General features: G+C 38.1%; 1 protein-coding gene and 1 pseudogene across 3 annotated transcripts in view; both read right to left on the bottom strand.

Annotated features, from left to right (window-relative positions):
* krz (kurtz) overlaps window positions 1-21,625 on the bottom strand; it is a 375,871-nt gene that overhangs the window by 299,622 nt on the left and 54,624 nt on the right. The gene's annotated exons all lie outside the window — the stretch shown is intronic.
* LOC135697654 (trypsin-1-like) lies at window positions 7,686-8,616 on the bottom strand (annotated as a pseudogene).

Here is a 21,625-nt window from a genome sequence, read left to right on the forward strand (position 1 = left end):
TCACGTTCCAGAAGTTCTATCGGACCTTTGCTGAAGTTTCTGGAACTTCCTTAAGGTTTCTACAATTTTCTTGAAATTATTTCAACTCCCCTTTGATTCTCTGATCTGTTTTGATGTTCTCGGAGCTTCCCTAAAGCTCTCAATTCTATTGAAGATAAATTTCCCTGAAATTCGTTGGACTTCTGTGAAGTTCCTGAAATATTTCTGACGTTTTCATAAATTATTTGATGGTCTCTGTACATTCTTGAAATTCTCAGAACATCTTAAGGGTTCTCAGTTTTTCTAAATTTAAAGGGCGAACACGAAATTATTGCGACACCGAAAATGTCATGCCAATTTTCTTATAATGTTTAGAATCAAACCAAAATTTTAGGGTAGTTTTATACATATATTTACTTCAAAAATCAAAAGAAAAGTTAATCGATGGAGCCTTGAGTGTAAAATTGAACGCATTTTCGCTTGATGCCCTCCATCAAAGTCTTTACAGTGTCATCCGGTACCAGTTTCTCATTTTTTTTTTTGTTTCCATTTTCTTAACATGTCCTTCTCGTCTTTGACTGCAGTTCAGCTTCGAACCTGTTCGGATACGGTTGTGCATAAGTTTGTTTCTGTTTTGTGCGTGCGTTCGCTGATTTTGCCAGATTAGCGCTGGCACTCTGCCTCCCGGACGGTTATACGTGTGTGATTGGTGGTTTTCTCGCTTTCCGAGAAGTTTTGGAATCGAAAAAGAAAACGTGTTGCATCATGTTTTCAGGCATCAGAAAAGATGTCGCTATCTGCGTTGTTTGTGTTTTTCTTCGCTTGTGCTCCCGGTACAGAAATTTGTGGCGTCGCGTGTGATAGTTTTTGATTTCAGTTTGTTTACGCGTTGTATGATTTTGTGAGCGGTCGCTTCGTGTTCGCGTCATGGAGCAATCGACTACATTCGACCAGAGGATTGATCCCCGTAGGGCGGGTCTATGATCGGAGCTACTACACCAAGCGTGACATAGCTGCTTGCAAGGGATTCAGTTGGACTGATTTGGTGAGATTGTTCCTTTTTTCTACTTTTGTATATTTAAACTTAATTTCTATGAATGCGTATCGTTTGGAATCATTTGATTCGGATGAGACTCTTAACTTTTATTTGTTTACATTGTGTTTCAATCGGTATTCTTAAGAACTTCACAAAATAAGGTTTCAATATTTGAATTGAGCAGCTCGACTAGCCTGGTGGCTGCCGCTTTTGCTTACTGAGTAGAAGACCGTGGGGGATCCACATTGTAAAGATTCCCTATTTTCAGCTTTTTTACAGGCTGGAGTTGTTGTTTGAACCATTTAGTTTATCAATTTAATTTATCTGTATAACAATTATTCACAAGCATTCTTCCAGGTCAATTCAAGAATAGTTTGATGATGATACATCTTCCTAATATTCACATTACAGTTATGACCCGATCCTGTCAATCTCTCCGCGCATCAGACTGTTATTTTTCAATAATTCCACATAATTGTAATTTCATACCTTCCTCCTTCAAGATGAATGTTTAAGATACACATACTTTGCTAGCTGACAAAATGGGGTCATTGCTGTATAATTATTCTCTTTTTGCAGCCTTCATTCAGACTGGATCTATTAATTTAAATTATTTGAGTTTTCTTCCAGCTCTTTGATGACGGAACATCATTAGATTTATACGGTAATGATTCACTCTTACAGCTTTCACCCTGGTTTTGTCTGTTGATTTGATTTGTTTGAATTGGTTTTCAGCTCTTTGGTGTTGGCAGTCGCGGGCGATCAATTTTGCTCATGCTCATGCTCTAAGTTTATTTTCAGCATTTCGATGATGGAACGTCTTCAGATTTATATTATAATGGGGCTTATTAAGGGTGTCACATCACGGTGAAAAGTTGTCACTTGTCGTCACGGTGAAGTGATTCCCATTTGATTTGTACGGTAATCACGGCTCTTATTCTGAGTATCACTTGCTTATCACCGTGTAGTGACACCCGAAATAAGGCCCAATGATACACCATTTGGTTTTGGCTTCGGGCAAATCCAAGTATAATGCATGATAACACTGATTCATTTAAAACCATGGTCGCAGCACTTATCAAGGTGAATCCTGATCCAACGAACCCAACTTACTAACAAAATCTCCTTTTCTGTGTCTTTTGTTGGGGTGCAGAGGTAAACACGGCCCACAAACAACAAAAGTCACTCTAATATTCCTTCCCTACTCCCACCTGATTGCAAGGACGTGGCCGGCGCCGTTATTGATCTACAACATATAGAGTCACTGAAACTTGTACAATGAGAATGGACGGTCACTCCCAGCCCCATTCAGTTGATTCATTGTACAATTTCACTGATTCTGATCAATCACGGAGTAGCAACCATTGATATGTGCAGTCAATTTAAGCTAAGCTAGCTATTGGTTATCGTATATGTATAGTGTTTATAGTACTGCATATCTTTCATTATTGACTTTACATCATTTAATATTATTGTAAATTACATTTTATTATACTTAATTCTTAATCTTAGCTATTATGAGCGGCTCCAGGGAAGCATAGTGCCAGCTTTAAAAGAAATCTGAATCGTTCATTATCTGTTTTGTAAAAATCTTGTGTTTATTGTATCTTGTTACATGGCATTATAGCGCATTTTCAATATTACATTACATTTAAATAAGTATTAACCCGGTTACACACATTTCAGGTCATCCAGGTCTTAAATAAGATGGGATCCGTTCCTTTTATCAACAGTTGTGATATTGCATCATACGCTGAAAATATATGAATTATCGCGTATTTCTGTTGTCCATTACATACCAGGTGAGGGCTTAATCATGTTTTGCCGTCTAGTGTTTTGGTTTTGAGATGCTCGATAACCTTAGAGGGATCGGTTTTGCTTAATGAGCAGAATATCATGGGTTTAATCCTAAGCTCTCCCACAACATAACACAACACAAACATATTAAGTATCATTCTGGCTAAAAATATTTATTTGCATAATATAACCTGGAAATTTCAGGGTTACATCTTCCTTATTGGGAGCTGAGGAGACATAGAGCTGCATCATATTGTATGTAAAATAATTATTATTTTCATTGCAGAATACCAGTTTTTTGTATCCATATAAATGTATTTTCATTATTACGTATTTTAATGTTCTGATATATTTCATTTCTCCATTACATATTTTTACTAGATATATAAATAAATACTGGGTTGGGAGGGAGCATCGGGGTATCATTTGACTTGGAACTGGACGATTGGAGTGGTATGACAACCGGAGTCTAGGAGGGAATAAACACTATCATTTTCTTTATCCTACCGATTCGATTGTGATGGTGTGAATTCTACTCCAACAGTTTCATGGAGATTGACGCGCCCTTCTTAACAAACGATCCTGTAGGAAGCTTAATAAGTATTGCGAATTGCGTTATTCGATTTGTTGGATCGTATCGTTGGAAGGAGATTCTTAAATTCCCGTGGATTTCGCGTAAGTGCCTCTGCTTACGGGTCCACCCCACCGTTTTTGGCCCTTCATACAGCGATATTGTGAATTCAGATCGGTAGCTCAAATTGATCTTGCTATTAAGTGGAGCTGCATACAAGACAAGATCTTCGAAGGGATGGTGGCTACCTTACATACATGTCCTTCTCGTCTTTGACTGTCTTCTTGCTCTTCCGAAGTTCCCGCTTCATTATTGCCCAGTACTGCTCCACCGGGCGCAGCTCCGGACAGTTTGGCGGATTCATGTCCTTTGGAACAAAATGGACAGAATTGGCCTCATACCACTCCAGGACACTTTTAGAGTAGTGGCATGATGCCAAATCTGGCCAAAATAGCGGAGCTTCGTCGTGCTGCTGCAAGAACGGCAAAAGGCGCTTCTCGAGGCACTCAGATTTGTAGATCTCGCCATTTACTGTGCCCTTTGTCACGAAAGGCTCACTCCTCAGTCCGCAAGAGCAGATGGCCTGCCAAATGAGATATTTGGAGGCGAACTTCGACATTTTCTTCTTCTTAAATTTGTCGTCCACATCGAACTTGCTCTTACCGGTGAAAAACTCCAACCCCGGAATTTGCTTGAAATCGGCTTTTATATACGCTTCGTCGTCCATCACACAGCATATATTTTGTCAGCATCTTCTCGTAGAGCTTCCGTGCCCGAGTTTTAGCCGTCGATTGTACCTTGTATGTATGTTGTCCAGCTCTCTTCTTTGCATTCTGGACGTAGCTCTGCGACATGCCGATGTTTTTAGGCAAATCACGGCTTGAGACGTTGGGATTTGCTTTAATCATCCGCTTCACCTTTCCCTCCGTCTTTTTGTTCTCCGGTCCCGGTTTTCTTCCAGCTCCTTTGCCGTGGTCCAACGTCAACCGCTCCTGGAACCGCTTCAACACTCTGGAGACGGTTGAATGGTGAATGTTCAACATTTTTCCCAACTGCCGGTGCGACAGGTCAGGAAATTCCAGGTGTTTGGAAAGAATTTGTTCTCTCAACTCGCGTTGGTTCACCTCCATTTTCGTTGAATCGAAAAACACGACTTCGAGTTTGACAGCATGTACACAATACACATCAATGAGAAAGTGTGCAAAATTTGGTTGATTTTTACCCAATGGTAAAAAAGTTATGCCCTGTTGAATGTGTCGCAATAATTTCGTGTTCGCCCTTTACTATTATAGATATTTAAACTGCTCGAATAAGTCTGAACTAATGTCATGGGAACTACTCTTAAGATCTGAAATTCTTCCAAAGATCTCTAGATCTAGCTTTTCTGAGCTTCTTAAAAAATTGCACAATATCCCTCAAGGTTTCTATATTTCTCAAGTTCGCTTAACACCTGTGATGTGCTCTGAAATTCTATGAGCTTCATAAAAGTTCCTGAAAATTTTCGGATGTTAAAAGAACCGATTTGAGGATCTTAAAACTTCCAGTAAGCTCCCCATAATTTCAGTGTGTTAACTTCCCTTATGTTACCGTAGTTTGTTTATAGAGCTTTATTAAAATTTGCAGCATTTCCTTTCATTCCTCAGAACTTCTTCAAATTTCCTACAATTGTTGTGAAGTTAATGGGATTGCAATAAAGATCTCTAATCTTTCATAGAGTTGATTACGAACTTGAAATTAATCATTTAATGTTTTACTTAATTCAGGCACATTGAAAATTTTCAATATCTTGAACTTGTACATGGAATACGAAAGTCCAAGCCATTGAATATTTTTAGATCTTGGACTTACTCAAATTAATTGGTTTTTTACTTTATTAAAGTAGGAAATTAATAATGTTAAAATTAAAGTTCCTGGAAAATTCAGGAAATTTGATTTCGAAAAATGAGTAGACACCCTGTAGAAATGATCAATCTTGAAATAAATTCACGCTAAAAAAGTTGAAAATAGTGACTGATTACAAGAAAAAGTGACTTTAGTGACATGACCTTAAAAATAGAGACTTTTTAGTGACTGGCTTGAAAAAAGTTACCAAGTCACTAAAAAGTGACTAACTACCAGCCCTGTAAATCGGAAAACAACTCAGAGGAAATTTTGAGGCGATTTTAAGGAAAATCTTCACAAAGAACCACAGAAATCTAGTGGTGAAGGTCAAGGTAATTCAGAAAAAGGACATATTTCAAGATTCCAGATTCAGAAAAAAATCAAAATCTAGACTGTCCAAGAACTAAAATTTGACATTCGGGGACTACTAACATAAATAGGACACCGGACAATAATTATTAAAAGAATCTATGACATTAAAGGATTCCAAGATGCTTGGACTTTTGCAATCACAATGATGAACACCTCGGTAATTAATATAAAATAAAATTATTGTTATTCTTGTATGAAAAAATCAATCCAAAAGTTTTGAGCTGCTTGTAGAGCAAGAATTGTTTCTCTTCTGTTACAGTACAATGAAACAGTTTCGTTGACTCGAACAAACACCAACGCTAAGCAAATCAAATTGAATCCCAGCAAGTTACCTCTTCAAAGTCAGCAAATATTCCCACAGCGTGCTCACATAGCAGCACCACACACACACACACATCCGCGTCTAAAATTGTGAGTGAGCACTTTACGGCCGACAACGTCATATGAGACACACAAGATCTCAAGTATCCAGAAAGAAATTGAATATCAAAGCTGAACTCAGCTGGAAACGACGTGTAAAACCGAGCTAAGGTTGAGATATTCATACGATGCCGTCAATTACAACGGAATGTTCTGTTTTCCGATTCTTCCACCGCCGACCGTTTGTTCTTCTCTTTTGCCACACCCCATCTCCATGTCTCATCTCTGCTGGAAGCCAATCAAAAGACAAACACTGATTTCAATTATATCGAACAGTAGCGCCCGCTGGCTACTTGCTTGAATGTATCCAACCGACGACGAAACCGTACATACATTTATGCAATCACGGTTACATTCTTCCCTGCGGGGGAACGACGTAGCTTTTTCTCTACTTAGCCTGTTCCAGTAGCAACAGAGAATGTTTAGCTTTCGAGTCACGATCTCCATGTGTCGTCATTTTGGCTCGTTACAACCACTCCAACCAGAAGAGGTGAAACAATTGGGTTCAACCTACTTTTCGAGGGATCCTACTTATTCAAAAGAGACGTCATCCTTCGCAGGTCATCTCATCTTTCTTGTACACGGATACGATCGATGTATGAGTCAAGTTCGCACAAGTACATGAAAGGAAACCGCAAAGCGGTGATATCTCGAAAGGTTTTTGTATTTCGATTAGGAAATTACCGTTTGGTTTTCGTGGAAAATAAATTCAACCCAGTCTTTGACTAAAATTCTAAAAGTATGTACGTTAAAATTCGCAAGCGGATTGCATACCTTCTAGGCGCAAGCATATTTTTAGACCAAAATCCTCTATCCGCCACACCGTTCGTTGTTTTCGAAATTCGCGGGTCGACCCCGTGAATCTCCGTAGCGTGATGTCATGGAGCCGGCTGCCGTAGGGTTAATTACGGATGTCGTCGTGGTCGTCGTCGTACAGACTCGACATACCGGTTCCATTCACTTTGAAATACATATCCCACAGAACCCAGCTGCATGACCCGCGAACGTCGTGACTCATCACATGGTGATTACGCGCGGCAACCGACACAGCAAGAATGTTGTGTACCTACACTACACAGACAGGACAAGGTATGAAGCAAGCGCAATAACACGGAAGTTCGACAAGCGTCATCATCCGTCACTATAGTTGACGCTGCACTTCTTCATCGAGTCCTCTCTCTTACTGAGGGCGCGAAAAATGCTGTGATTGCCAATGCGAGTGGATGCTGACACTGAGGGGGTGTGGAATAAGGTAAGAAGGTCGAGGTTAAGAGGGTATACGAATGCACGAATACCTATGACGTGCATCAGCGCTGTTGATGGTCTTTGATGTGACGTGCATTAATAGTAGTTTGTTGGGTAGAAGTGGTATTTAACTGTGAAACGTCAATCCACTGATATTATGAAACATCTAATGAAAAAATTGAAGCTATTCTTCCAGAATCCTTACTGATTACCTTTTGGTCACTTTGAATACTAACCTGAAAATATAGAAAAGATAAGATCTGCGTTAGACGATTGAAATGAAGGGTACATAAAAATACGCTTTTATCGGGTGAATATTTCTCTAAATTTTATCAAAAAATATCGGATCAAACTTCAGCTTTATTCAAATCCTTTCAGTTTTCTTCAAATAACAGCAGTCTGTTTGATCCACTCGCGAACCACAGCCACCCTCGCATAAACTCCCGGATGATCCTCTTTGGCACATTCCTTACTCTCAGGACACAACACCAACAAGCTTCTTCCCATCTACCAACGGGTCACCGGAATCTTCATTACAAATATCCTTACCCCCCACAAAATCCGCATAAACCTTCGCAAATTTCGTCTGATTCACCACCGCTCTTAGCACTGCGTCCGATTCCGGCTCATTGAGGATAAGCCCCCAACCAGAAACCTGCAAACGTGTTCAACGCCTGCAAATCAACGGCGCGCAAATCCTTGCCCAACCTCAACTCCAGCAGAGCAAAGTCGTAATCGATGGTCGACGAACTCCACAGCGGATGCAGCCTGCTACGAACGACCTTTACCAGTTGACCACCTTCAGCGTGACGGCTAGAACCGACCCGGACTGCTTGGTTTGGATTATCTACCTCAGCGATGCAGTGAGCTGCCGTCAGTACCGAACGGGTGCTGATGATCGATTCACCACAATGGTGACCGATATGTTAACGATGCCTGGAAGGGGGCATCGGCTAAGCTGATTTCGTGATCACCAACGATTCGGAGGTGACCACCAGGAGAATCACTGTCAGAGCTGGACGGTCGACTTACTGAGTACTGATTCGATCGGCTGGCTGATGTTATGCCATATTTTATAATATAGGGGGAGGAGGGGCATAGTGAACAGGTGGGGTATAGTGAGCATCCCGCAGTTTGGCCCTGAATCTCTAGCTGCATGAAACAAGTCAACTGGTAGTAGGTTCAATATCATTATGATATTGATCCTACCACCAATAAATTTGTTCCACGGCCGGAAGTCCAAGCTGGTGCACGAGATGCTCACTATGCTCCTCTTACCGTCATTTGCTTTACGTCTGCGAATCAACTTATTCATTTTTTCACACGGTTTCAACTACAGGATGACTGGTAGCTAATGATAAATCCAAAACAGAGTGACCAAGGACGTCAAATCATGAAGAAAATGGCTCTAAAGTATACCTTAATTTCATTCTTATAACGAAGATATTAAGGTTTTAATGTGTGTGAGCTGGGTAGCACATACTTCAGGCTGATTTTGACGTTTTGTTCTAAATCGCTAAGTTGGTTGGTATTGCCGCTAGGGTGGTTCAAAGGTACACTTGTCACAATCATTAAAACCAAAATATCTCCAATATAAACAGGAATTGATGTATATTGTAGGGGAAATGTATGTAATGTCGACCTTAATGCTCCTGGGCCCATACATAAATTCAGAAATCGACTAAATTTTCAGTAGCGATCAAAAATATCCATTAGTACCGTCCCAACGACGCGTGGGCCCAATTTTAGATCCATAGGCCAACATTAGAACCATTTCCCCTATAAGATTTTTTTGCATGGTTTGAGGTGGGGAAAACGGTTTCAATATGAGAGAACTTCGGGGTGAACCCAGTACTTTTCAGGACTGTTGAATTTCCTGAACTAATGGCAGATTTGTGACCGATTTAGAGGAAGTAAGCCTTGGCTCCAATCAACCTTTCATGTCATTAGACATTGAGGACGAATCCAATGAGCTCTGGTAACGTTTGCATTGGATTTCATGGGCGGATCCATGACTTTAATTACAGTTTCAAAAATTTACGAAGTGCAAACGGGACTTCGGCACCAGGTTCAGCTCTTCTCAGAGTTGCCCTTTTTGTCAACAGGATTTCCAACCAGGGTCTACTCAATTATTTATATTTAAGTTCACTTGACATCTTATTGAAGCTTACTTAATGTAGCATCATACCGCAATATAGCAGATCTCTGAACTTGTTCTGGAGATTTCCCGAACTTGTTTTGTTCATACCCTGAGCTATTTTGAAGATCATTGGAATTATCAACCTCCTTGAGAAGTTAATGGTGATGAGAATTTATAAGGAATTCTTAAGCAAATATAAAGCAAATTCTGAGTATAAATTAAAGAAAAATAATGCCTAGAGAATCAAACTCTAATGACATTTTGAAGAGGAATGAAATTTTCAGGAGAGTTTCAATGAATTTCAGCAGTATTTCAAGAATTTTCTTGAGGATAGTTTAAGATAAATTCCTACGCAAATCTTAGGAAAATTTTAAGGAAATTCTGAGAAGAGTTCCAAGTAGTGCTGTCATGGTAAATATAGAGCTGGTTACTCTCTGATTTCTTATATGTGCGCCTTCTTTAAGGAGCGCCCATGATTGTAATCGGAATGTACACAACATTTATATCCCTCTTATTAAAACTAGAGTACGGGTAAATTGTTCGGATAGTGGAGTTTAACGGTGAATCAAACACTTCTTCTTCTTCTTTTATTTTTTCGCATTTTAAGCTTATTGCTTATCGCATGTGTATCAGATTATTGCATGCTCTCAACCAGGGTACCTTCCAGTCGTTTTGGCTAAACATATGTTTTTTGAAATTATGGAATAGGAAGAGGAGGGGCATAGTGAACAGGTGGGGCATAGTGAGCATCCCGCAGTTTGTTTCTGGATCTCCAGCTGCATGAAACAAATTAACTGGTAGTAGGTTCAATATCATTATGATATTTATCCTACGACCAACCAATTTGTTCCGAATGGCCGGAATACACGGGTTGCTCACTATGCCCCTCTTACCCCTAATAATAATATAATATTTTGTTTGTATAAGCAACAAGCAAAGAATGTGAAGATTGTGTTTGACACATAATACCTGCCAGTTTTGCTACATGAGAGTCGCAATAAACGATTTATTCATTTATCTCATCCACTCTTCGCTATTTACTCTTCGCGAAGAGGCGATCAGAAAATCGCTCATTGTGACAGTCAGAGCTAAATTTACAGGTTTTATGTGTCAAATAAAACTAGAAATGTTGATGTCGACCCAATGTCGGGTTGATGTCAGGTCAATTTTGGTTTTTTGTCTTGTCAATTACGGGTCAGTTTCGGATCAATTTCGGGTCAACATCGGGTTGGGGTTTGGTAGAAGTAAGGTGTCGGATTGCCTTAACTTTTTCGCTGGAATGTCGAATGTGTAGGTTACACTCAATTTAATGATATCAAGCGTTTCTCGAATGAGAATGATCCATGCCTTCGTTAAATGACTAAGCAACTGATATCAACCATTCGAAAGAGATCCGCTTTGATAGCGGATAGTTGCTTATCTCATTTTCATCAAAAATGTACAATTGATTGTGAGAATTTACAGTACTGGCAAGTAAGTACAATCATACTCTGTACCCAGGGATGTCCAGAAATTTTCCAACCCGCAAAAAACCTAAACCAAACCGGGAATCGGAGATGCAACAGCCACAAACCGGTTGGCACTCGAAAACAGGCTCGTTCGAACCGCCCTATGCCTATCAGGTAGAATCAATCAACTCCTTCATTCCGACTACAAGATGCTCCACGTTTTCTACCCCCAAGGCCTACCACAACACCAACTCCACGACAAGAGCTCATCGGATTACTAGAAATCCCGACCTTGCGCACTCATCGATGAACCTAGTTCAAAATCAACTCCTGGATGATTATAGTACAGCGGGACTCATCCAGCTCAACTCTGTCTGTAACTCCAACCATCGCTTGCTTGATCTCTGTTATGTTAGCCAAGATCTCAATCACGATACTACACGATAGCTCCAACCCCTCTTGTTAAGGAATGCCGCCATCATCCGCCTCTTCAATTGTTCATAAAGGAATGTGTTCATCACTGTCATCGAAGCCACTCGTTATACATTCAGAAAAACTGACTTCTCGAAAATGAATCTTTTTTTATCCTCTATTGGGAGAACATGTTGCATGATTTGAGCGTCGAAACAACAGTTGGAGTCTTCATTTTTGTCGTAGCTTACGCCATAGATCAGTTCACCCCCAAAATAGTGTGTAAAAATCCTTCTTAAGCACCTGAAGTCGGTTAAAAGATCGGCTCTTAAAAAACTGTCCAAGAATCGTAACTCCTACATACGGTCGTATTACCTCGCCTGCAACAGTAGAATCAAACGGCTAAACAAGAAACTGTTTCATACTTATCTGCGTCGAATTCAACGTAATTTAAAAGACAATCCTAAGAAGTTCTGGTCATATACCGACGAACAGCGGAAGGAAATAGGACTACCTTCAACCATGAAGCTCGACCATAAAGAAGCTTCTTCTATTCCGGCCATAACTGACCTTTTCAAAGAACAATTCTCAGCAGTATTTACTGACGAATCATTTGACCTACATCTGGTGACTGATGCTGCAGCTAATGTACCTCCCCGCTCTGCCATTGGTCCTCATCCACGGATATCACATAATACTGTTGAATCAGCTTGCTCGGTTGAAATGCTCACCAAACCCCGATCCGGACGGCATACCATCTATCATCTTGAAGAAGTGTAGTTCTGCTCTCTCGCATCCTCTAGCTATTATTTTCAACCGCTCGTTCTCATCCGGATCTTTTCCTAAAACATGGAAGATATCAATCGTTTTTCCCGTGTACAAAAAAGGCGATAAACGAGAAATTTCAAACTACAGAGGAATCGCTGCACTATGTGCTACGTCTAAACTATTTGAGCTAATTGTCCTCGACTTCCTCAAGCATCATTGTCTCAACAACGTTTCCGCGACAAAACATGGGTTCATGCAGAAGAGAACCACCTGCTCCAATCTGGGTCCATACACGTCCTTTATCATCAAGACTATAGAAGCTCACAAGCAGGTCGATGCCATTTATACTGGTTTTTCAGCTGCTTTCGATAAAATCAACCATGAAATCTTGATCGCAAAGCTTGAACGTCTTGGTTTCTCTGGTTCGTTGCTAGATTGGCTAAACTCTTATCTGGTTGGTCGTTCAATGTCGGTCAAAATTGGTAATACTATATCAGAGCCATTCCATGTCACATCTGGTGTTCCACAGGGCAGTCATATTGGACCATTCTTATTCTTGCTGTACCTGAATGACGTCAACCTAGTGCTCAAATGTTTTAAGCTCTCGTATACCGATGAATTCATACTCTATTATGTAATAACCTGTGAAGAAGATGCACATTTCCTTCAGAAAGAACTTAACCTTTTTTTCCAAATGGTGCGCAACTGATCGTATGAGCTTGAATGCCAACAAATGCTCAGTAATTTCCTTTGGACGTAAACGTTCTGTCATTTCATTGTTACCATGTCTTCGACTTTCATCTGTCACGTTCCATTAATAAAAATAGGTTCCGTGAAGTGCTTAGTTAGTAAATTATAGGTAGTAGTAAGAAATAGAATAAGGTCGTATTTTGTTTAGTCTTAAGTTAATAATGTATCATTTGGAATGTACTTGATGCGAAAAGATGAGGAGGTTTTATGCCCATTTGAGAAAAAAAAGCTTTTAAAGCTCCACTCAAATGGGCTTTTCCCTGCTCCCAAAAAAGAATGAAGAATAAAGAAAGAATAGAACCCAGCCACCTCCAGCATAGTATTGATTTGTAGCTGCGCCTTTACCGATTGAGCTAAGGGAGGCCCGATAAAAACGCTACGATGCACTATGGGCAAAAATGGGTCCAAAATTACCAAAAATTCAATATCTCAACAGCACGCTGAATTCCGGCCATGAAAAACGACTTTCCGTAGAAAAATCGTCGGGGAATCAATTGCACGTGTGGTCCCATAGACCGGAGAGCCTTGTAGTTATGTGTTTTGGACCATTTTACCCCATATACCCCTACTTTTTGGAGGAAATATTTTTTCACAGCTCTATTTTTCGTAAAACATAAGCACTTATGCATGGTTTTAGAACACTATGTCTTTAAACAATAGTTCATGAGATATTAGGGGAATACGGGGTACACTTTATAGGGGAGTAAGGGGTAAAAGTGAACCCTTGCTAAATTTATTTTAATTCATAAAAATGTTGAACGATGCGATTGTTTGAATGACCCCAAAGGTTGCCTGCAATAATAAGATTTTTTTTTTCGAAATTATTAAGTTAATTGGGGGGTTAAATAAGTTTTAATTTACTGCTATCTTTTTTTTTAAATTATAGTCACTTTAACGCTCTTGGGTCATTCGTGACTTGTCCGGGGGTGAGATTTGAACTCGTGACTTTGGCGTGAGAGGTATGAATGCTAACCACTACGCCGGGGTCGCCCCGTACTGCTATCTGTTTTAAAAGAGTTTTCACTTTTTTTGTCTGTATACAGCAAAACGATATAGTGGTTCTCAGAATTTAGTAAAAATTGGTAGTTTTGTTCCTTATCGCAACATATTAGACCCATATTTTTTTATTTTGTCATTAGGGTGACTATTTAGATATTAGGGCGGCCAAAAAAAAATTTTTTGTCGATTTTTTTCAAAAATTTATAACTTTTGAACTGTTTGGCCGATGACGGAGCTGAAAATCTATATATATAAAAATGAATTTCTGTCTGTCTGTCTGTCTGTCTGACCCTTATAGACTCGGAAACTACTGAACCGATTGGCGTGAAAATGTGTATTCAGGGGTTTTTGGGGCCGTGGAAGGTTCTTATGATGGTTCGAGACCCCTCCCCCTTCTGTAAGGGGGGGCTCCCATACAAATGAAACAGAAATTTCTGCATAACTCGAGAACTAATCAAGCAAATGGAACCAAATTAGGCATGTGGGGGTATAAGGAGATAAGGAGATAATCATAGGGGGTAGCCCCTTAGATAATAGGGGGGGGGGGGGGGGCTACGTACAATATAGCATGCTTTTTTTTTAAATCGGCGCATAAACTCAAGCTAATACTGAATCCCGAGCAAGACCGGGCACACTCAGCTAGCACCAAATAAAAGTTAGTTAAAAGTATTTTTCAGAAAAAAATATTATGTTATTAAAAAAAATTTAATTTGCATTAAAAAACCATTGATTGTATTTTAACTTTTACCCCTTACTCCCCTATAAAGTGTACCCCGTATTCCCCTAATATCTCATGAACTGTTGTTTAAAGACATAGTATTCTAAAACCATGCATAAAGTGCTTGTTTTCTGAAAAATAGAGCTGTTAATAAAAAACATTTCCTCAAAAAGTAGGGAAAAATGGGGTAAAATGGTCCAAAACACATACCTATAAGGCTGTTCGGTTTATGGGACCACGTGCAATCGATTCCCCGGACGATTTCCCTTCTGAAAATTCGTTTTTCATGGCCGGAATTCAGCGTGCTCTTGAGATATTGAATTTTGGGTAATTTTGTACCCATTTTTGCCCATTGTGCGATGCTTTATAAAAGACGTTTCGGTCTTTGAACTTGGCGTCTGAAAATAATATTTCTCTCGATCTCCTTTCTACATTGATCCATAAAATTTATCTTGTCTTTGGTTGGAGGCGAACCAGCCCCACACAGCAAAAAAATAATTTTGATATCACGTCAAAGTGGATGCACTACAATCATGTCGAAAATATGGTGTAATATTACTTGCTAAAAAGGACAAAATTATCATTAATACAATGCATGAACTGACATTACGCTGCTTTTACTGCATTTGTTTATTTATGTGGTCATAAAAATTACATGAAATTTTCGACACGTTGTAGTGCATCCACTTTGATGTGATATCAAAATTATTTTTTTGCTGTGCAGGCTGAAACCCTCCTTAATAAAGAAAACATAACTTAACTTATCTTGTCTTTGTCCGTCTTAAGTAACACTTTTCTGTGATAAAATGCTTCATTCTGAGATTAGTTTGCTATCTAAAGTATATTTTGTTTAGGGTCTACCCTAACTGTACTACCCTGGAATTCTACTTAAGTTAGGTTTCGCCTGGAATATGAGGCTGTTCAGAACTACCTTTAAGGGAAAGTTTACCGCCCGAAAATACTTTTTTCTTGCCACGTTTTTATTTTCCTAAAAATATTTTAAATAAGATATAAAAAATCCAAGAAAATCATTTTTTTTTTTCTTGGATTTCTGAGAAATTCACATGTAAAAATATGCTTTTTATCTTATCATGAAAAAAAGAACCTTCAACAAAATCTAAAAGTCGATGTTTTGTGGTTTTTTGAGTTCAACTTTATTTCATGATGGCTTAAAAAAATGTTTTTGCATGCGAATCTTCTTTACAAAAAATAGAAAAATATGATTTTTTTAGATTAACGGTATCGTTTTCCAATAATTTTATAAAAATCGAAACATAATTATTTTTTTCGGAGCGGTAAATTCCCCTTAAAGCAATCCTTAGTTTCCTAGTGAAAATTTCTTTACATTTATTCTCAGAACTCCTTTCGAATTCTCCTGAATTCCTTTGAAACCACCCGTAAAGTTTCATGAAAATTTGTATCACATAAATTCATAAAACTTTTAAAAATAGCAAAATTTTGATTTTTTTTTTTTCAAATCTGATGCGTACATCTTGAATATTTATCTTTGTTCCAGACACTTACTAATTTATCCATTTTTGATTTTTAAACCACCAGATTTCGAAAAACTTTTTAGGCTTACAATCTGTATAATATGTCGATGTTCCAGAACCTATAGAAAAACAATTCAAGTCTCAGAACTTTTAGAATTTATGTTGTTACTGAAGATAAATCCGTTCTGGCATTATTAAGCTCAACAAGTTAAAGAAAATATCGAGGATGTTACAGTAACAGTTGATTTGAAAATCCTGAAATGATTGTTTGAAGTACTTAAACAAATTTATTCTTGAAAATTTGCTTGGTAAGAGAATTTCAAAATTCCCTGATAATTCCAGGTTTTTCAAGAACAACTAAAATTCCCCGAAAATTCCCGGTTAACCCGGTAACCTAAAAAAATCTGCTCAGAATTTCGTGAAATTAAGGGGGGATCAAGTGTCACCAGTCTGCCCTTAGTAATGCATCAAAAATTAAGTTAGAACAATCGTCGCTACTAGCTAACTAATGTATCTAGAAAAGGTTGTGAAGGTAAAACTCTCGTTAAGAAACATTAAAAATTTCACCGTTTCTGTTTTAGAATGAACATTTCAAATGTAACATTTGACGACCAATTTCTGCATAAATAGGAGTTTGTTGTGGTTCGCAGAAATTGCAGCAAAAAGTTGTAATTAAGCATAAACCACTTCTCGCTTCTGGCATTTTTCCCTGTAGCTATACCTCACCGGTGAAATTTGCTGACGTTGCTAGAGACGACGAGCTGGAATTTAATGAACAAAATCTCCACGGTGCAAAATATGCGTTTCTCTCGCGTCCTTCGGTCGCCGTGCATTCTCGGTGGATATTTTGCTTTCCCATATGAACATGACGGGTTTTCACCGTCGTCGGTCGCCCGTTGTTCTGGAATTCCATAAAACCACCAAAGACAAAGCGAGTGTGCCGGGCAGCAAGCTTGAAAACTGTGCTCTAATAAATTTGTTTAAGCGATGCTAACGTACCTATAATAGCTTGCTACGAAGCGAAGTGGTGTAAATTTATTCCCCTCAGTTTAGTAAGTAAACACATAATTAAATGGAGTTCCGTTTTGGTAAACGACGCTGTCGGTCGGGCTCTGTGCGTATCAAAATAAACAGAATGCCGAGCAGACCAGAGCACAACAAGCTTTCCTTTAATGGATTTCGTATAACAGAGACTCCAAAGCAGGCGCTTTCAAAGCACGCATATGGTAGCAGGTGCGTCGATTCTAAGGCATCCGCTCTAGCTAGGTGAAGAAACGAAACCGAAAGTGTTCGTTTTATATGGCTTGCTGTTATTAGCCGCCATGCTACACCATAATAGTTGGCCGTCGTAGTCGATTTGGCGACGTACCGGTGATGGAGATCTAGATTTCATCTCGCAATCCCATCAAAGACAACGACATGCCCAATTTGGAACTCAATACGAGAATGCGTATGTGATGGGAATATGTTACCTTGAACATAAGCAGTTCAATTGGGAACAACGTCCGAAGCAACTGAGTTGCCTATTATAGCTAGTTGGTGGACCAGTCTACTGCCACCTCCCCCCGGTAAGTATGGTAATCCATCTTCCAACAATATGGGTATACGGACGCGACTAGCTATGCAATAGTGAGCAATATTTGCATTCTCGTGCCAAGTAAGTCAGAGTAAATGAAAATCTACGCTTGAGTGACCCGAAAGCGACATTGCATGCAAATTGGAGTGCTTTCCATTTCACCATGCGATTCCCGGGAAATCAGCAGCATGTGTACGAACATGTATAAAGAGGCCGTCATATCCTTAAGCGCTCCCTGAATGCGCGATCGATAGTTGTTTCTGTGAGATGATTAGGAATGTATAGTAAAATTCAGTTTTGGAGGCGGTTGTTGTTGTTGAGAATCTACCACCTTGGAGGAGTTTTTGTCCAACATGATTAAGTCTCCTACGATGTCAATTGAATTTTCTAGAATTGTGCGAAGGAAATTGATTGTCTGTCTCAGAATTACTCATGAGATGAGATGGATAAAAAATGTAGATCTCCTGGCAGGCACATTCAGAAGTGATTGCTGGGACGTAAGCGTCACTTTTCAAATAGTACATATCCACCATTTTGAGAAAATCGAAGTTGAAGTTTGACAGATTATTATTTTAACTTTTTAGAAACAATACAAAACTCTTTTTGTCGGACTTTACACGCTGATCTATTCAATGTATGAATCTATTCAATACAAATTTATAACCAAATCAAGCAGCGATTTGATGTGTTTTTTAAAAGGCAAATTCTTTGCTCTCTACATTATTCATCGTAAAAAAGTGACTTTAGTGACAACGTTTGAAGAAATAGTGACTTTTTAGTGAAAAAATTTAATGTTATGATGTAACAGGGCACGTAGTGATCACTGCTGTCAGAAATGGTGATTTTAGAGACCATGTTGAATAAATAAGTGACCAAATAGTGACTTACAGTTGTACAAATAGTGCCTAAAAAGTGACATAAGAGAAGGCGCATCAAATAAATATTTGATGTTTTAGACTGATTCAATTATTATCTCACAAACTATTATGTGCGATATGAACCTTTAAAGCGAAAGATTCAATAGAAAGATTAAACCAAAACCCACGGTATTAGTCACGGTGTCTACTAACTTCAAAAATCTGGAAACCGGGAATTCTCAGGAAATTTTGTGAAATAGCTGGAGGGCTCAAAGAATTTAAAAAAAATCATACTTGGGATATTTTAAAGGAAATGAATTCTAAAATACAATCATTTAATTTTTCTCGTTATTTTTATTCACACTTTGAACTTCAAAGATTCACAGTGGATTAATCTTCAGTTACGAATATATTTAATATTCTTTTGTTTTGTTTTGAACATGCATACTTCCTAAAATAAATAAATTTGAACTAGTTCTGGACTTAAAAGATATAATACTTCAAGAAATTTTTCAAGAATATTGAGTCAAATTCCATACACAGTTTTAAAGACTCGAGGAATTTTATTATAATTTCTAAAGACCTCATATTCCAAGGGAGCTCTGGGAAAATAAAATCATTCAAAAAACATCAAATGCAATCTGCAGTTCTGAGGAATTTTAGAATTCATGTGAAGCAATCGTTTTAAGTAGAATGACGAGAAATCCTGAATTAAGTTAAAAGTAAATTTTAATGAAAAATCTTAGGAATTTATGAGAAGCACAACCCTTGTGAACTTCACCGGAAAATTCAAAGGGAAAAAAATAAATTCAGGAGAGTTTTCCAAACAAATTATGAGAAGAAATCCAAAGAATTTCTGAGGAGAAATGTCAATTGTTAGGAGACTTTCAATGTGAGTAGAATTTCAATGGAAGGAGTGAGATTGACAAGGAAATCTGAAATGAATTCAATGAATACTCGGAGAATCTTTCCAAAGGATTTCTAATTGTGGAGAATTGCAAGGTAATTCCAAGGAAAACTAAAAGAGAATTTAATTCTGAAGATAGCTTCATCGAGATTTTGAGGAAATCTCCGTTGAATATGGGATGGACTATTTTGAAGTCTTCAGAACCACTTGAAAGTTCTCAATTTTTTCTTGAAGTTAATGAAACTGCCGTGAAGTTCTTTTGTAGTTTGATAAACTAGCCTGATGCTCCAAATACTTCTCCTCAAATCCGGAGCATAATAGGACTTTCTAAAGTTTCCTCAATTTTTCTAGCGATCATAGATCCCCTTTAAAGGTTTAACAAATAACTGAAGTTCTCTAAACTTCTTTAAAATTTATGTGACTTCTCTAATGTTGACAGAACTGCTCTGAAGTTCTCTGTTCTTTTCTGAAATTCTCAAAACTTCTCTAAAGTTTTTTTCAGTTCTCATTAAGCTTGTTGTACTGCGCTGAATTTAATTAAATCGTCCTAAAAATGTTTAAGCTTCAGTGAGCTTTTGAACGTATGCGAATACGTCAAATAACTTTTTAACGTCTCTGAAGTTGTCTGAAAATCTAGGAACTGCTTTAAATTCAACACTAATTTTCTGAAACTAATTTTCGGAGCTTACTATACTTCTTTCAAATGCTCGCGCATTTTGCTAATGTTCATAAAATTTCCTGAAGTTCGCGGATCTTATCTTAAGCTCCATAGATTCCTATGAAGTAATGTTTCTGAAGACCACTGTCCTTCTGTGAAGTTTCCGAAGTTTTTCTAAATTTCTGGAACTTTTGTGCTCCCGCAATTTTCATGGAATTAGAACGAATTAATTAATACAGTTCTAAGATTTTCACTGAAGTTCTCAAGATTATTCTGAAGTTCATAAAACTTCCCTTAAATTATCGACACTAATTTAAAACTTCTTCAATAATCTAGACTTTCCTGGTGCCTAAACGATTACTGAAATTCTTTGAATTTTTTTAGACTGCCCCGAATTTATAAGTATTTTTTAAGAACCCGCAACTTTACTGAAATTAATTAATTTGTCTAGAAGTTTCGAAAATGTTCCTTAAGCATTATGACCATTATTAACACTCGCTAATTTTCCCTGAAGTTCTCTAAATTTATTTAATAATCCAGCAAATTTTCTGATATAGGGGAAATGGCTCTAATGTTGGCCTAGGGATCTAAGATTGGGCCCATCACATAAAATATGCTATTTATTTATTTTATCTAGTCGGTACTAATGGATATTTTTGGTCGCTATTGAAAATTTAGTCGATTACTTAATTTATGTATGGGCCCAAATTAGGGACATTTAGGCCGACATTACACCCATTTTCCCTATATTCATAATTCCCAGAGGCTTCTGGCGTTTTAGGATCAATCATAGAATTCTTGGAATACTATAATTCCACGGAACTCCTTGTAGGTCGCTGCAAATTTGCTTAAGTTAATGGGATTACTCTGAAGCTATCTGATTGTCCTCGAAGTACTCAGAGCTTCGCTAAATATCATTAAACTATCTAAAAATATCTCAATTTAGTTCTCTGGAATTTCTTGAAGATATCACTTTTTTAATGGAATTTCGTTGATGTTCTCTAATCAACTTAGCTAAATATTCGCAATTTTTTAAGTTCTTGAAATCTCTATGATATAACACCCTTATCATACCCTCACTTTACCCGGATTTTCTTAAAATTTCCAGGAATTCTCTCGGAGCTTTTTCACTGAGTTTCTCGAAACTTCTTTAAGGTTTCTAATATTTCCTTGAAATTATTTGAACTGCCCTTTGATTCTCTGACCTGTCTTGATGTTCTCGAAGCTTTCATAAAGCTCTTAATTCTATTGAAGATCTCGGTTCTGCTTGGAAATAAATAGAATTCCCGTAAACACCTTTAAATTTCCCTGAGATTCTCTGGACTTCTGTGAAGTTTCTTAAATATTTCTGAAGTTTTCATAAAGTCTCTGAAGGTCTCTGTACTTCCTTTAAATTCGCGGAACATCTTAAGGGTTCTCGATTTGTTTTTCAGCAAATCATGGAAATATCATGAATTTATCTAAAGTTACGATTATAGATTTTAAACTGCTCCAAAAGTCTGGACTATAGTTACGGGAACTGCTATTAAGATCTGAAATTCCCCAAAGATCTCTAGATCTAGCTTTTCTGAGGTGCTTATTAAAAATTTGGCGCGGCGC

The sequence above is a fragment of the Ochlerotatus camptorhynchus genome, unplaced genomic scaffold, assembly GCF_037179485.1.
Source record: "Ochlerotatus camptorhynchus isolate MF236.1 unplaced genomic scaffold, CSIRO-AGI_Acam_v1.1 ptg000077l, whole genome shotgun sequence".
Taxonomy (NCBI): domain Eukaryota; kingdom Metazoa; phylum Arthropoda; class Insecta; order Diptera; family Culicidae; genus Ochlerotatus; species Ochlerotatus camptorhynchus.